Below are 18,458 nucleotides of genomic sequence, written 5' to 3'. Positions count from 1 at the left end.
ACCCCTCTCCCACAGATGAAGCAGTTGAGCAGCAGCCGGTCACCCTCTGCCATCAGCCGCTGCTTACAGAACAATAGGGCAGCCTCGGGCTCACTCATGCCCCCCTCTCACTGTGCCAAGCCCCCCGGGTGCATCTGAGCCTGAGCCCGGAGTTGGCGCAAAGTCTCTGTGGGGGGGTGGGGTTGTGGTTTGCGGGTAGAGAGGGCTCTGCACTGACCCGCACCCCCTGGGTTTCCTGACAGTTGCTGCTGCTCTGAGAGTAGTGAGAGACTCGCCCGCTGCGGGCTGAGGCTGAGCACGGGACTTAAAATCAGCCCCCCCTCCCATACCCGGCCCCTGGCAGAGCACATGACCACCGGGCAACACAGCGGCAGCAGCACACCCCACTGCCAGTAACCCCTGCTCTGCCAGATTCACCCGCTGCACGGTGACCGTACATTAGGGCTGAGTATCTGCCAGAGCAGGAGAGTCAGCGGGTGCTGCCCTCTACAGTGTACGAGTACTGACTATAGTACTAAACACATCAGCTGCTGTATATGCCAGTCCAGAGTAGTTCCCAGAGACGGGATAGTATATTAATACAGACTATACCCATCACTGAGTGACTTATAGAGCAGCTGATAACTATAGTCAGTACTAATTCACTATATAGGGCACCCACTGACTGTCCTAACTATGAGCTACTTATTGGTGACCATTCTCACCAGCTGCACTATAGGTCAGTCTGAGTATCTCCCAGAGACAGGACAGTGGGGGCCCTATATAGTGTATTAGTATTGACTATACTTATCAGCTGCCCCACAGGTCAGTACCGTGACAGGACAGTGGGGGCCCTTAATAATTTAGTACTGACTACTGTATGTTCATCAGCTGCACTATAGGGCAGTACTGAGTATCTCCCATAGACATGACAGGGGATCAGTACGAGATCCCGGCGGTCAGGAGACCCACACTGGGAGCCCGACAGTCTATATCCCAGCGGCAAGCACAGCGTGTCCCACTCGCCACGTGTATGTTACCCCACGGTTATATTCCCCTCTGGGTGGTGGCGTTGACCACCACCCCAGAGGGGTAACCAGCCAGCGGTTGGGACTCCGACCGCTGGTATTTCAGCTGGTGTCGGGATTCCGGTGTAGGTATCCTGACCGCCGGGATCCCGACAGGCAGGAAATTGACTGCCTCCCTATGACAGGCAATGGGTGCCCTTTATAGTATATCAGTACAGAGTGTACTCTTCAGATGCTCCACAGGTCAATACGGAGTATGTTGCAGAGACAGGACAGTGCTAGTAGTACTGGCCAACATCCTCCAAAGTATTACTGTAGCTGCACTGTACTGTAGGTCCATACTGAGCATGCAGTCCAATGCATCTTCTTTCGTCCCGGCATGAACAGGCTGTGGCTTGCACTGTGCCCCTTCCCCCACCCCCTCACCTGACAGCAGTGGCTAATGCTAGCAATACATCAGGAGTGTGTGTGGGGGTGTGAGACATACGTGATGGAGATTGACCAAGGGTATGGTGCCATCGAAGGGAGTATAGAGTATAGCATAGTGTAAGAGAAGGAAAAGCACATGAGGGGAAAGGACCCTGCTCGTGAGAGCTTACATGTACAGTAATAATGAATGGTTTTTAGCTGCAGTGAGAATACCATTCTTAGGGGGGAATCCAATTTGGTGTGAACAGCTCGAAAGTAGGTGGTTAGAATAAAAATCTGAGTCCGGTGGTAGTGCAAGTGCCACATACAGCCACACTTATTTGTGGGTGTGAGCTGTGTGTCAATTTAATAAAAGTACGGTTGTGAAAGAAAAGCCCAGTTTCATTGACACTGTCCACCTACTTCGGTGACATCACAAGTTGGACAGAAGTTGGCAGGTTAGTTGGTCTGATGAAAAGTTGGTTAGATGTGTGAAGCACTGATGAAAAGTTGGTTAGATGTGTGGAGCACTGATGAAAAGTTGGTTAGCTGTGTGGAGCACTGATGAAAAGTTGGTTAATGTGTGGAGCACTGATGAAAAGTTGGTTAGATGTGTGGAGCACTGATGAAAAGTTGGTTAGATGTGTGGAGCACTGATGAAAAGTTGGTTAGATGTGTGGAGCACTGTTTTTGTTGGACAGACAAATTGGAGGTTTGGAGAGTTGGAGAAAAGTTGGTCTGATGTATGGCTAGCATAAGCCTTGGAGAGTGATAAAGTACCAACCAATCAGCTCCTGACTGCCATGGTATAGGCTGGGATTTAAAAAATGACCGTTAGGGGCTGGTTGGCTGGTACTTTATTTCCGTCCACTTCATTTCTCTCCAAGGCTTAGGACCCTATTCAGCACATATCGCAAAATTGATAAAACGCAATCCGGACGATTATCGAACGACTGCACATGCGCAGCGTTTGCATTGCGCGTACGCACCCGTGATTTGCAATTATTTCTGCAAACGCATTGTGCTTCAATGCAATCACATTTTGATAGGAAGCCAGTGCTTAGGGGAGAAAACCTGTCATTTTGTGGGTGTGTTTTGTAAATATGCAGGCATGGCAAGGCGTTTTTCGGGTGGGTCTCTGACCTCTTGCGTATTCAGAATTGTGGATGACCTTGCCTGGCGCAGATGGAAAATCTTCTGGTATTTGCTTATGGTTATGTGATCACATTGCGATGCATTCACAATTTCTGCAATTTTTATTTTTTTTATTTCTGGGCGGCAACTATTTGATTGCACTTTTTAGCAAGTTTTGCGATCCGTGCTGAATAGGGTCCTTAGGGGGTAATTCCAAGTTGATCGCAGCAGGAAATTTTTTAGCAGTTGGGCAAAACCATGTGCACTGCAGGGGAGGCAGATACAAAATGTGCAGAGAGAGTTAGATTTGGGTGGGATGAGTTAAATCTGCAATCTAAATTGCAGTGTAAAAGTAAAGCAGCCAGTATTTACCCTGCACAGAAACAAAATAACCCACCCTAATCTAACTCTTTCTGCACATGTTATATCTGCCCCCCTGCAGTGCACATGGTTTTGCCCAACTGCTAAAAAATTTCCTGCTGCGATCAACTTGGAATTACCCCCTAAGTACTGTACATGGGGCCTAATTCAGCATGGATTGCAAAAGCAAAATCTTTCTCTAATGGGCAAAACTACTATGCACTGCAGGTGGGGCAGCAGTAACGTGCAAGAGAGTTAGATTTGGGTGGGTTATATTGTTTCTGTACAGAGTAAATACTGGTTGCTTTTTTTTTTTACATTGTGATTTAGATTTCAGTTTGAACACACCCCATTCAAATCTAACTCTCTCTGCACATATTACATCTGCCCCACCTGCAGTGCAACATGGTTTTGCCTATTAGAGGAAGATTTTGCTTATGCGATGCATGCTGAATTGGGCCCATAGAAACTAATGTGCGTGGATTCATAAAACATTTAACTAGAACACATCTAATTCCTTAAGGTTAAAAAATGTACATTGCAAACGTGTGTGTGTTAAACAATAACAATAATATATATTTTTAATTTATATGGTGCCACAAGGGTTCTGCTGCATCTAACAAAATATATAAACAAATGAGCACAACAAGAAAACATTGTCTTACAATACAAGACAGTGTATGACAAATACATGGTGTATATAAACATTTCTGCATCAGAGGACAGGACACTGAAATAATCATCATGGTGGCAGAAACCAAGGGTTAGGTGCTTTTGTAGGGAGTATGGAGTAGAAAATAGGCTAAGATATGTCATTGACATGTGAGATGAACTAGATAGTACACCGATCTAGCAAGGATTGACTTGCCTGCACAGTCTATCTTTTCTTGCGATGCCGACCTGGCGGGACCGCGCATCGGGATCGAATCGGGATCGCAAGGTGACTTTCACCTTGCGATCTGCACTAACTTTTCTTGCGATTTTGACTATATAGTCAAAATCGAAAGAAAATATCTCACCGTGTGTACACACCCTAAGAGAGGGAAAGCATATGAGGGGAATAGGCTTTTTTTGTGAGAGCTTACATTCTGTAGGGTAGGGGTAGATAGACAGGGGTGACGTAGATGGGGTAGAAGTGAGCATGGAACAGAGGGTTAGGATGATAGATGGCTGGGTTTGATGAAGAAGTGGGTCTTGAGAGCTCATTGAAAGTTTTGTAGAGAGATGGGGAGTCTGATAGGGAGAGGTAGAGAATTTCAGAGGCAGGGAGTGCCATGGCCACAATCTTGGAGGCAGGAATTGAAGGAAGTAATCAGTTGACAGGAGAGGGTGAATGGGAGTGTAAAAAGAGAAGGACAGATATGTATATGGGTGAGGGCTTTGTAATTGAGTGTAAGAAGCTTGAATTGGATTCGGAAGGGAAAGGGGATCCAGTGTAGGGCTTGTAAGAGAGGGGAGGCGGACTTGGTATGTTTAAAGAGGAAGATGAGCTAGGTAGCGACATTGAGGATAGAATGGAGTGAGGAGAAGCATTTTGTCAGGGAGGCCAGACAGGAGCAAATTACAGTAGTCCAATTTGGAGATGACCAATGAGTCTATGATGGTCTTAGTAGCATTCAGGGAGAAAAAGGGTCCAATCATGGAATTATTTTTGAGATGGAAGTGGCAGGACTGTGAGAGGTACTGAATGTGTGGTTTGAAGGAGGAATCGAGGATAACTCCAAGACCGCATACTTGATTGTTAGAGAAGATAGTTGTGCCGGCAATAGATAGTGAAAGGAGGTGAGAAGAAGAGAACCTTGGGGACACCTACTATTAGGGGAAGAGCGAGAGAGGTTGAGTCATGAGAGGAGACCGATAATGAATGGTCAGAGAGGTAAGAGGATAGCCAGGAGAGGGCAGTATCATGCAGAACAATGGACTCATGGATATGCAGGAGTTGAGGGCGGTCCAGTGTAAAATGCAGCACAGAGGTCAAGGAGAATAAACAGAGAATAGTGGCTCTTGGATGTGGCAGCATTGAGGTCATTGTAGATTTTTAATGAGGGCAGTTTCAGTGGTGTGAAAAGGACAGAAGGCAAACTTAAATGGGTCAAGCAGTGAGTGGTAGCAAAGAAAGGCACAAAACCCGGAAGTGAACAAGCCTAAGGGTGAAATGCGTTTTCTGCAAGGGGTCTCGTTTACACAGTTCCATCCTGGCAACAGCCTATTACACCTGCTCGGTTTCCTTGGCTCTCCTATTTATCGGTTAACCGTAAGCCCCCACTATCTTGTGGCTTCTTGCCACAGATAGTAACACTTCCAGGAGATTCATATTAATGTCTCCTTTATTACACATGTCATTTCTAATGTGTATTATAGTGTTGTTGAGGGGCCTCCACAGCATATGAATCAAGTACTCAGTACTTTTCTTTAGTGAGGCCAAGCTGGAGAAATTAATAATTTCATTACTAACTACCATTAACTTATTACATACTTTTTATATCTGTTAGGCATCTATGATTTGATCTTCTCTTCTCTTTTATAAACACTTACAATTCTGTGATAATTGCACCTTCTTTATCGGGATTACTCTCTTCCCTTTTCTGTATGTGTTTTATGCTTTGTGCTTTGTGAAATTCACTTACCAAAGGCTTTAATTATCTACATTCCATAATAGACTCAACTGTGCCCTTATTTGCATTCTATCCAATATTGTGACTTTTCCTATCTCCTACTGGATTATCCTCTCATTATACCTGGCATACACAGTTTGAATTAATCACAATGTGTGCAGTAGCTAAGAGGTCTGTTTTGATTCTGTCTAAGTGAACAGCATAAACATATACATTATCCAACCAACCGATTAGTATATCCTATCATCACCAATTTCGTGGACTCTCATTAACGATTCCCGGAACATTGTACCACAAAAGTGGGAACTTTGGAACCGGGTCTAACGTGAAAAGCAGATCCACATATTTTCACTATTCTTTTTCTTATTATTTTCTTCTCTGTTTTCTTGAAATTTCATTTCCTTATATAGGTGCACTCTCATTGGTGTACACATAATTCTCTACTACCATACCACGCTGCCAGCGCCCGATCTCGTCTGATCTTGGAAGCTAAACAGCGTTGGGCCAGGTCAGTATCAGGAAAGGAGACTGCCTGCGAATACCTGGTGTTGTAGAGCAGGATTTTCCTCAGTTATGTGATAAAAACACACCAACAGCAGTATCACCACTAATTCTATTCTCAATTCTTTTATCACAGTGTTTACAATATCAGTAGTTTCTCTTACTGACTTCATGATGCCCATTAATTTCTTATGACATTTTTCTCAAACTATGATATTTGTATGTAATTCAGGTGTATTATTCCTAGAGGTGTGACTGCTGATCACCACTCTAGTTATCTATAGCCCATGGGCTTTTCCTTATATATAACTGTGTCTTGACCATCCTGTGGTTCCATCAATACAGAAATCCTGTACTGGTCAGGGGAAATGGGGGTATGACTAATCCATGTCTACAACCTTTCCAAATATTCTTGACAACAAAGAGACCAGAACAATTTTAATATATATTCAAATCTATCTTCAGTGATAGATCTTTGGGAAGGGTATTTACGTTGTAATAATGTCAATAAAAGTTATGTTTCTCTAACGTCCTAAGTGGATGCTGGGGACTCCGTAAGGACCATGGGGAATAGCGGCTCCGCAGGAGACTGGGCACATCTAAAGAAAGCTTTAGGACTATCTGGTGTGCACTGGCTCCTCCCCCTATGACCCTCCTCCAAGCCTCAGTTAGATCTCTGTGCCCGAACGAGAAGGGTGCACACTAGGGGCTCTCCTGAGCTTCTTAGTGAAAGTTTTAGTTTAGGTTTTTTATTTTCAGTGAGACCTGCTGGCAACAGGCTCACTGCATCGAGGGACTAAGGGGAGAAGAAGCGAACTCACCTGCGTGCAGAGTGGATTGGGCTTCTTAGGCTACTGGACATTAGCTCCAGAGGGACGATCACAGGCCCAGCTTGGATGGGTCCCAGAGCCGCGCCGCCGGCCCCCTTACAGAGCCAGAAGGCAGAAGAGGTCCGGAAAATCGGCGGCAGAAGACGTCCTGTCTTCAACAAGGTAGCGCACAGCACTGCAGCTGTGCGCCATTGCTCTCAGCACACTTCACACTTCGGTCACTGAGGATGCAGGGCGCTGGGGGGGGGCGCCCTGAGACGCAATAAAAACACCTTGGATGGCAAAAAATGCATCACATATAGCTCCTGGGCTATATGGATGCATTTAACCCCTGCCAGAATACATAGAAAAACGGGAGATAAGGCCGCCGATAAGGGGGCGGAGCCTATCTCCTCAGCACACTGGCGCCATTTTCCCTCACTGCTCCGTTGGAGGGAAGCTCCCTGGCTCTCCCCTGCAGTCACTACACTACAGAAAGGGTTAAAAAAGAGAGGGGGGCACAAATTAGGCGCAGTATTAACTATACAGCAGCTATAAGGGGAAAAACACTTATATAAGGTTATCCCTGTATATATATAGCGCTCTGGTGTGTGCTGGCAAACTCTCCCTCTGTCTCCCCAAAGGGCTAGTGGGGTCCTGTCCTCTATCAGAGCATTCCCTGTGTGTGTGCTGTATGTCGGTACTTTTGTGTCGACATGTATGAGGAGAAAAATAATGTGGAGACGGAGCAGATTGCCTGTAATAGTGATGTCACCCCCTAGGGGGTCGACACCTGAGTGGATGAACTGTTGGAAGAAATTACGTGACAGTGTCAGCTCTGTATAAAAGACAGTGGTTGACATGAGACAGCCGGCTACTCAGCTTGTGCCTGTCCAGACGTCTCATAGGCCGTCAGGGGCTCTAAAGCGCCCGTTACCTCAGATGGCAGATATAGACGCCGACACGGATACTGACTCCAGTGTCGACGGTGAAGAGACAAATGTGACTTCCAGTAGGGCCACAAGTTACATGATTGAGGCAATGAAAAATGTTTTACACATTTCTGATAATACGAGTACCACCAAAAAGGGGTATTATGTTCGGTGAGGAAAAACTACCTGTAGTTTTCCTGAATCTGAGAAATCAAATGAGGTGTGTGATGATGCGTGGGTTTCCCCCGATAACAACTGATAATTTCTAAAATGTTATTGGCATTATATCCTTTCCCGCCAGAGGTTAGGGTGCGTTGGGAAACACCCCCTAGGGTGGATAAAGCGCTCACACGCTTGTAAGGGCTCTACCCTCGCCTGAGATGGCCGCCCTTAAGGATCCTGCTGATAGAAAGCAGGAGGGTATCCTAAAAGGTATTTACACACATACTGGTGTTATACTGCGACCAGCAATCGCCTCAGCCTGGATGTGCAGTGCTGGGTTGGCGTGGTCGGATTCCCTGATTGAAAATATTGATACCCTAGATAGGGACAGTATATTTTTGCCTATAGAGCATTTAAAAGATGCATTTCTATATATGCGTGATGCACAGCGGAATATTTGCCGACTGGCATCAAGTCTAAGTGCGTTGTCCATTTCTACCAGTAGAGGGTTATGGACACGTCAGTGGTCAGGTGATGCGTATTCCAAACGGCATTTGGAAGTATTGCTTTATTAAGGGGAGGAGTTATTTGGGGTCGGTCTTTCAGACCTGGTGGCCACGGCAACAGCTGGGAAATCCACGTTTGTACCCCAGGTTGCCTCTCAACATGAAAAGACGCCGTATTATCAGGCGCAGTCTTTTTGTGGACAAGCGGGCAAAAGCTTCCTCATTTCTGCCCCGTGACAGAGGGAGAGGAAAAAGGCTGCAGAAATCAGCCAGTTCCCAGGAACAGAAACCCTCTCCCGCCTCTGCCAAGCCCTCAGTATACGCGGGGGCTTTACAAGCAGAATCAGGCACGGTGGGGGGCCCGTCTCAATGAATTTTAGCGCGCAGTGGGCTCACTCGCAAGTAGACCCCTGGATCCTTCAGGTGATATCTCAGGGGTACAAATTAGAATTCGAGACGTCTCCCCCTCGCCGTTTCCTAAAGTCGGCTTTACCGATGTCTCCTTCTGACAGGGAGACAGTTTTGGAAGCCATTCACAAGCTGTATTCCCAGCAGGTGATAATCAAGATACCCCTCCTGCAACAGGGAACGGGGTATTATTCCACACTGTTGTGGTACCGAAGCCGGACGGCTCGGTGAGACCGATTCTAAATCTAAAATCTTTGAACACTTACATACAGAGGTTCAAATTCAAGATTGAGTCACTCAGAGCAGTGATTGCGAACCTGGAAGAAGGGGACTACATGATGTCTCGGGACATCAAGGATGCTTACCTTCATGTCAAAATTTACCCTTCTCACCAAGGGTACCTCAGGTTTATGGTACAGAACTGTCACTATCAGTTCAGACGCTGCCGTATGGATGGTCCACGGCACCCCGGGTCTTTACTAAGGTAATGGCCGAAATGATGATATTCCTTCGAAGGAAGGGAATTTTAGTTATCCCTTACTAGGACAATTCCCTGATAAGGGTAAGATCCAGGGAACAGTTGGAGGTCGGTGTAGCACTATCTCAGGTAGTGTTGCGGCAGCACGATTGGATTTTCAATATTCCAAAATCGCAGCTGGTTCCGACGACGTGTCTTCTGTTCCTAGGGATGATCCTGGACACAGTCCAGAAAAAGGTGTTTCTCCCGGAGGAGAAAGCCAGGGAGTTATCCGAGCTAGTCAGGAACCTCCTAAAACCGAGCCAAGTCTCAGTGCATCAATGCACAAGGGTTCTGGGTAAAATGGTGGCTTCCTACGAAGCAATCCCATTCGGCAGATTCCACGCAAGAACTTTCCAGTGGGACCTGCTGGACAAATGGTCCGGGTCGCATCTTTAGATGCATCAGCGGATAACCCTGTCACCAAGGACAAGGGTGTCCCTCCTGTGGTGGTTGCAGAGTACTCATCTTCTAGAGGGCCGCAGATTAGGCATTCAGGACTGGGTCCTGGTGACCACGGATGCCAGCCTGCGAGGCTGGAGAGCAGTCACACAGGGAAGGAATATCCAGGGCTTATGGTCAAGCCTGGAGACATCACTTCACATAAATATCCTGAAGCTAAGGGACATTTACAATGCTCTAAGCTTAGCAAGACCTCTGCTTCAAGGTCAGCCGGTGTTGATCCAGTCGGACAACATCACGGCAGTCACCCACGTAAACAGACAGGGTGACACAAGAAGCAGGAGGGCAATGGCAGAAGCTGCAAGGATTCTTCGCTGGGCGGAAAATCATGTGATAGCACTGTCAGCAGTATTTATTCCGGGAGTGGACAACTGGGAAGCAGACTTCCTCAGCACGACCTCCACCCGGGAGAGTGGGGACTTCACCCAGAAGTCTTCCACATGATTAAAAACTCGACAGGTATTGCGCCAGGTCCAGGGACCCTCAGGCAATAAGCTGTAGACGCTCTGGTAACACCGTGGGTGTACCAGTCAGGGTATGTGGTCCCTCCTCTGCCTCTCATACCCAAGGTACTGAGATTGATAAGATGGAGAGGAGTAAGCACTATATTCGTGGTTCCGGATTGGCCAAGAAGGACTTGGTAACCGGAACTTCAAGAGATGCTCACGGAGGATCCGTGGCCTCTACCTCTAAGAAGGGACCTGCTCCAGCAAGGACCCTGTCTGTTCCAAGACTTACCGCGGCTGCGTTTGACGGCATGGCGGTTGAACGCCGGATCCTGAAGGAAAAAAGGCATTCCGGATGAAGTCATCCCTATCCTGATCAAAGCCAGGAAGGATGTAACCGCAAAAACATTATCACTGCAATTGGCGAAAATATGTTGCGTGGTGCGAGGCCAGTAAGGCCCGACGGAGAAAATTCAACTTGGTCGATTCCTACATTTCCTGCAAACAGGAGTGTCTATGGGCCTGAAATTGGGGTCCATTAAGGTTCAAATTTCGGCCCTGTCAATTTTCTTCCAAAAAGAACTAGCTTCAGTCCCTGAAGTTCAGACGTTTGTAAAAGGGGTACTGCATATACAGCCTCCTTTTGTGCCTCCAGTGGCACGTTGGGATCTCAATGTAGTTTTGGGTTCCAAAAGTCACATTGGTTTGAACCACTTAAATCTGTGGAGTTAAAATATCTCACATGGAAAGTGGTCATGCTGTTGGCCCTGGCCTGGGCCAGGCGCGTGTCAGAATTGGCGGCTTTATCCTGAAAAAGCCCTTATCTGATTTTCCATTCGGACAGGGTGGAATTGAGGACTCGTCCTCAGTTTCTCCCTAAGGTGTTTTCAGCGTTTCACCTGAACCAACCTATTTGTGGTGCCTGCGGCTACTAGGGACTTGGAGGACTCCAAGTTGCTAGATGTTGTCAGGGCCCTGAAAATATGTTTCCAGGACGGCTGGAGTCAGGAAATCTGACTCGCTGTTTATCCTGTATGCACCCAACAAGCTGGGTGCTCCTGCTTCTAAGCAGACTATTGCTCGTTGGATTTGTAGTACAATTCAGCTTGCACATTCTGTGGCAGGCCTGCCACAGCCAAAAATCTGTAAATGCCCACTCCACAAGGAAGGTGGGCTCATCTTGGGCGGCCGCCCGAGGGGTCTCGGCTTTACAACTTTGCCGAGCAGCTACTTGGTCAGGAGCAAATACGTTTGTAAAATTCTACAAAATTGATATCCTGGCTAAAGAGGACCTGGAGTTCTCTCATTTGGTGCTGCAGAGTCATCCGCACTCTCCCGCCCGTTTGGGAGCTTTGGTATAATCCCCATGGTCCTTACGGAGTCCCCAGCATCCACTTAGGACGTTAGAGAAAATAAGAATTTACTTACCGATAATTCTATTTCTCATAGTCCGTAGTGGATGCTGGGCGCCCATCCCAAGTGCGGATTGTCTGCAATACTTGTACATAGTTATTGTTACAAAAATCGGGTTATTATTGTTGTGAGCCATCTTTCAGAGGCTCCTCTGTTATCATGCTGTTAACTGGGTTCAGATCACAGGTTATACGGTGTGATTGGTGTGGCTGGTATGAGTCTTACCCGGGATTCAAAATCTTTCCTTATTGTGTACGCTCGTCTGGGCACAGTATCCTAACTGAGGCTTGGAGGAGGGTCATAGGGGGAGGAGCCAGTGCACACCAGATAGTCCTAAAGCTTTCTTTAGATGTGCCCAGTCTCCTGCGGAGCCGCTATTCCCCATGGTCCTTACGGAGTCCCCAGCATCCACTACGGACTATGAGAAATAGAATTATCGATAAGTAAATTCTTATTTTTAAGCATTCTATAAAATTGTTACATATTACTTATTTTCTTTCTAAGAGTGCACCCACACAAGAACCTTCTGTTTTCTCCCATTTGCAAGCAAAGAAAGGCAGTAAGGCAATTGTAGACCGTACATTCAAGGCATTTGGAGGCAAAAGGAGGGAGAGTGTTTAGAATTAACGGTAGGTTTTTAAGAATAGGAGATACAAAGGCATGCTTGAATGCGAAGCGGACAGTGCCTCATGAGAGGGAGAAACTGAGGTAAGATGGGAACAGGCAGAACGAGAGAGGAAAAAAATTAAATAGAGGTAGTCTGGCACTATTGTTACTGTGAAAGTGCCTGCTGCTACGTTCAAAAGGCTTGGTTCTTAGCCTAAAAATACAAAATGGAAAACACACAAAAAAAAGAACAGCGCTGGCACTTTTACACTAAAAAGTTATTGATTTAATACCACATATTAAAATACATCTTACATATCCATACCATGTAAAAACAATTATAGTATATATCAATTACGCTTTATATCCAGCAGGATTCCTGCTTTATATACCGAACCAGAGAAAACCGTTCCTCACTGATTTTTTATGTACGTATACAGCTGAATAATAAAGCTAGATATTACTTCCTTATATGCTTTTAACAGTAAATCATAAACGCGTGAATGTTACCACTCAATGCATATGTCCAGCTAATGAGTATATTTCCTTAGTTGTTATAAAGGACAATTGTCCGGTCAATTAGCACACCTGGATTCTTCACACAGGTTACAGTTTTTTGGCACACGCATACAGCCAATGAATTATACTTTCCAGATGAAATTCCTCACACCAATAAGTTTTCAACCAGTGTGAGCTATACTTATTCTGTTTCGTGATTATGGTTTTTAGTAGAGATGATTAACTGTGCACGGATGTTCAGCTTTGCACACATCACATTAATACCTCTCCCGGCTGTCGCTTCCAAAAACAGCCTTATCCGGAGTCCACTGCCTGGTAGATAACAGGTATAATCTCAGGTGTTGTCCGCAAGTGCAGGTGTCTCTGGCCGGCCAGTAATAGAATAAAGATGTCTCACAAAAACTCTTTAACAGTGCATCCGACAAACTCGTTTCCCCGCTTAGATATACAGCTCAGCGGCTTCCTCAGTGTCCATACATGCACTGCAATGGTACGGAGTTTTAAATCAAGCACCTCCCAATTAGCGCATGCGTCTAAGTTGCGGTCCATACCTCACTTTGATTTTGTATCAACATTCACATATTGGGACTCTATGCGTTCCATGCAATTATTTATCCAGCTGTGTCTGAACTCAATAGTAAGCACTCTGGATGATGTCACCCAGTAATCTTACCATTGTATGCTCGAATAACATTTGACCACATTTTTAAAGGCATATATACATAAACATACGGATACATATATCATATAAAACAATACTCATTCAGTGCTGCACACGCATCTACCAACACAATAGTTAGACACATCTGACATTGTAAATATGTTTATAGAGATACATACAGACTTATATGCATATATCCACATAAAAACATATATAATATATATAGCCTACAGTGTCTCCAGCTTTTTTTCCAGTCGATCACCATATATACATTTTTTCTCTCTACCCTTCAATATTCTCAAACATATAAATCAATTAATATGCATTAACAGACAAACAACAAAATGTAAAAGACAAAAATATGTATATATATATATATATAGAGAAAGAGACAAGAAATGATGGGGGAATATACCAAAAAATCCTTCTGTTCTTTTTCTAATGAGGTCAGAAAAATGTATTCTCCTCTATACTACCCCTTAGTTCCCACTAATATAAAGCACAATAAGGAACCTTGTGAACTCCGTTCTATTCATCATTCAGTCATTTTTATCCTATACCCCATTCAGTTCCACAGTATCATTTAATCCCCCCGGTACTAGAGAATCCATCCTAAAAATCCAGTATGCCTCACGTCTGCAAAGCATACTGTATCTATCCCCACCTCGTTTAGTCGCCTTAATCGGCTCAACAGCTAACATTTTAATATCATCGAAATCTGCATCCTGGCAATTCACTATATGGTTTGACAATGGGTGTTTTGCTTTTTTTATGACATTTCTTCTGTGTGCCATGTATCTTATGTGAAGGGTTCGAGTAGTGCGGCCGACATATTGTTTGCCACATTGGCAAGTGATTACATAAATTACAAATGTCGACATACAATTTAGAAAGTCCTTAATTTTGAATACCTCATTTGTTCTTGTTGACTGGACTTCTATACTTTTCCTTGGCATGGATTTACAAGATAAACAATTCGTTTTTTCACATTTGTGGAAACCCACAGGTCTTTCTGGGAGCCATGATTTTGCTGATGTCACTTCAGGTTTTTTATAGAAATGACTAGGTACAAGCTTAGATCTCAAATTTTCCGCCTTTCGGAACAATGTGGGTCCTATAGGATTAATGTTATCATGAAGTAATTCATCTAACAAGAGTAGTGAAGTATTTTTCTTTATTATATGTTTCATTTGATCAGCACAGTTGTTATACTGGGTAGAAAAACACATGCTTTTTTCATATTTAATTTCTTTCGCTTTTTGTGATGCTGCTCTAGGTTTTAACAATACACTTCTATCCATCTGCTCCACTTCCTTATATGCTTTTGACAGTATATCTGGTGGATATCCCTGTTCATGAAATGATTCCAATAAAGTGGTAGCTTGTATTCTAAATGTCTCAATTGATGTACAATTGCGACGTATGCGGATGAGTTGACCCCTGGGGATATTATCCTTCCAGCATGTTTTATGCGAACTTTTATAGTGCAAATAGCGATTTTGATCAACCGGCTTTGTATATGTCTTGGTATTTAATACACCATATTCAACAGACAGTTCAATATCAAGGAAGGTTATTGTATTTGGACCTTACTGTGACGTGAATTTCAGTCCAAAGGTATTCTTATTTAGACTCTCCGTGAATAATAATAATGATTCTATACCTCCACCCCATATGATAAATAAGTCATCTATAAATCGGCCATAGTATACCAGGTCCACGCCGAATCCCCCCCCCCCCACACGTGCATGTCCTCAAACACGCCCATATACAGGTTAGCGAGACTCGGCGCGAACCTGGCACCCATGGCCGCACCCCGTGTCTGTAAATAATATTGTGAAACAAAAGTGAAATAATTATGTGTCAACATAAATTTAATAGCATCCAAAATAAAGGCCCGTAGAGAGTCTGACAAATCATCTTGGCGTAAGTAATATTCAATCGCCTCTACCCCCTGATCATGTGGGATATTGGAGTATAAAGATTCTACATCACAAGTTATTAAATAATAATTCTCCTTCCAACCTATATTATTAATTATATTTAAAAAATGCTGTGTGTCTTTGATGTGTGATTGTAGACTCTCTACGTGCCTTTGTAAAAAATGATCAACAAAACAAGATAAATTTTTAGTAAGTGAACCCACTCCCGAAATAATGGGACGCCCCGGTGGATATGTGAGTGATTTGTGTATTTTGGGCAAATAATAAAAAGTGGGTGTAATAGGGTGTGTACAAATCAAAAAATTCCTTTCTTCCTTAGAAATGGCTCCGCCTGTATAACCTGTATCCAAAAGATCATCATATTGTCTTTGGAATAGGACGGTGGGATTAATACTACAGAATAAATGTCAACATATAACATCAAGCGCCAGAATAAAGGAAAACTTCCCTTGGGTGCGGAAAATTTTGTAGAGGATGATTCTTTCTACTTCACAGTTGATGGTTTCTCCTTCCACTCTCAATATGGATGGTACATATAAAGGAATAAAACAATACAATAGTGTAGTATGTCTATAACAGGTGGTGTTATACCCGAGTGGTAAATTCTGAAGTTAGGGAATAGTGCAGATCCTTCACCATGGCTCTAAAAACTTTCCTTTCACTTAGGTGATTAATTTCAGGTATGCACTATGCATACCCCAACTCACAGGCAAGATGTTTTTTTCAAACATGTAAAGGTATCTTTAACCGGATATATTGAATCTCCAAGAAAACTGTCTTTAGCGGGCGTACCCCAACTCACAGCAAATGATGATATATAAAACACATAAAGGTTTCTTTTCTGAAGTGACAGATGACAGCGTACCCCAACTCACAATTCGGTTGATTTTCATAAGCATGTAAAGGTTTCTTTCAGCATCCAGAAAAGACCAACCAGTGAGAAAAGTCCAATGTATTTATTCCATAAAAAAGTACCCCAAATTGGTTAACAAAAAAGGGGTACAGAAAAGTCTGTAAAACATATAAAAGTTACAAGGAGCAATGTTGCATGGTCTCACCCAGGGAAATAGGCTACTGGTGTCCAAACACCTGACGAGTCTGATTCCGGAATATCCCACCAGTTCAAGGCTTCAAGAGTCCAAAGTCCAGAAGGGGAGACCAGGCAGTACAAAAAAGTGATCAGCTCCTGTCTGCAACCAACGCGTTTCGATCTCTCCAGGAGATCTTTATCAAGGCATGCAGACTGGGAGCCATGTGCTGGAATACCAAACATCTACCTCATATAGGAAGTGAGGTCACGGGTTGAATTAGCCCTCTTAATATCCTTTTAAAGTGCTTAAATGATTTTAGTGTAATCTCAGAGTGTTCATAAATCCACTCTGAGTGTAGATAGTCCTAAATGAGAAATTTTTAGTATATTATTGACCTTAAATAAACGTTCAAACTCAAAAGCGGAACCGGAAGCGTCCCGTCATGGAACGCACTGTGAACCGCACGATTTCATTCAACTTCCGGCGGAAACGGAAGTTCCGAACACAGGTGCTATCTGATTCTATTGCGCTCTCTCGCGGGAGCGGAAGTACCAGCCGCTGGAACGCATATGCGTTCCACTGGAGGTTCACGCAATGCAGTCTTTTCACAGCGGGCGGACCTACATGCGTTCCACTCCTAAAGGTGAAGTAGAACGCATGTACTTTTAAAGGATCAATTAGTAAGGCTTTCCAACCTTTACTTAATAAAATATGCATTCATCTATATAATAATAGAACAGTGGTTCAGCATATCTACGATACATAATTCTAGAGAAAATTAATAAATTCAACAGGAAAGCACATCATTCCTTCAAACAGGTCCTGGGTATTCCATCCAGTGTTTATTTCATATCGAGTCCATAAAGAGTTCATATTTTTAAATGTGACTGAGGAGGAAACAAAAAGCAATCAGTGGATATAACAGACAATGTTTTACAAAAACCATTTGGTCTCGAAATCACTGTTAAGACCACCAGGTATGAGGGTTTTGTAATTAAAAATAAGAGACATTTCTTTTTTTGCCAGTCTACTGGCAATGTCTTTATTTCTAATATCCTGTTCAATAATGGATAAGCCATAAAAGCCAAGAATGTGGGTATGTGAACATTGATGTGTTTGTTTGAAATGAAGAGACAGGGCGTGTGTTTCTAGACCATTTTTTACATTCCTCAAATGTTCCCCTATTCTCACTTTGAGAGGTCTCGATGTGCGCCCTATGTAAATTTTTTCACAAGAACATTTGACTGCAACACCACATTTTTGCTGTTACATGTGATAAATTGATTGATAACATATTGTATACAATAGAAGGAGATATCGCTCAACTGTCTAAGACAGAGGTTCCCAAACTGTGTGCCGTGGCTCCTTGGGGTGCCTCGGGACACTTGCAGGGGTGCCCTGGGTTGGTGGTCCAGGAACAATTCAAATTATTCATGGTCAATATAATAGGCAAAACCAGTGCTGGTGGCTGCCAGTCATAAAATATGTGGCCAAACAGAAGCAAATCTTGTCCCTCACCACACAACTGACTCTAAGGATGACATATAAACGCGATCTACTTAATGTAATATTTCTTTCTATATTTCTTAATAAGAAATTTTTGGCCTAGGGGTGCCATGAAAAAAATTCTGATATTCTAGGGCGCCGTGATTCAAAAAAGTTTGGAAACCACTGGTCTAAGAGATTCTCTGACATAATCCTCAGTATCAAGAACCACAATCCCACCGCCCTTATCCGCCGGTTTTAGAACTATATCTTTATCTGAATGTAACGATTTTAATGCTTTCCGTTCCCCATGGGTTAAATTATCCGCATATTGTTTCTGTTCTGCTTTTTTGCACATAGTTTGAAAATTTGAAAGTGTAACTTTATAAAAACTGTCTACCTGAGACCCTCTATATTGCAGAGGGTAAAACTCTGATTTTTTTCTTAAAAGTACTTCCTCTAATATCATAGACTTGTGTACATATTTCACTTTCAACACTCTTGTTACCATCTTCATCTTGCTGTAAAGATTC

General features: G+C 43.8%; 1 protein-coding gene and 1 pseudogene across 1 annotated transcript in view; both read left to right on the top strand.

Moving 5' to 3' along the window:
• The window catches only part of ACACA (acetyl-CoA carboxylase alpha), an 848,870-nt gene that overhangs the window by 124,530 nt on the left and 705,882 nt on the right, over positions 1-18,458 (top strand). The window lies entirely within an intron of this gene.
• LOC135052187 (5S ribosomal RNA) lies at positions 5,963-6,081 on the top strand (annotated as a pseudogene).

The sequence above is a fragment of the Pseudophryne corroboree genome, chromosome 2 (genome assembly GCF_028390025.1).
Source record: "Pseudophryne corroboree isolate aPseCor3 chromosome 2, aPseCor3.hap2, whole genome shotgun sequence".
Taxonomy (NCBI): Eukaryota; Metazoa; Chordata; class Amphibia; order Anura; family Myobatrachidae; genus Pseudophryne; species Pseudophryne corroboree.
The sequence above is the reverse complement of the archived record's forward strand: the minus strand, read 5'-3'. Positions and strand labels throughout refer to the sequence as shown.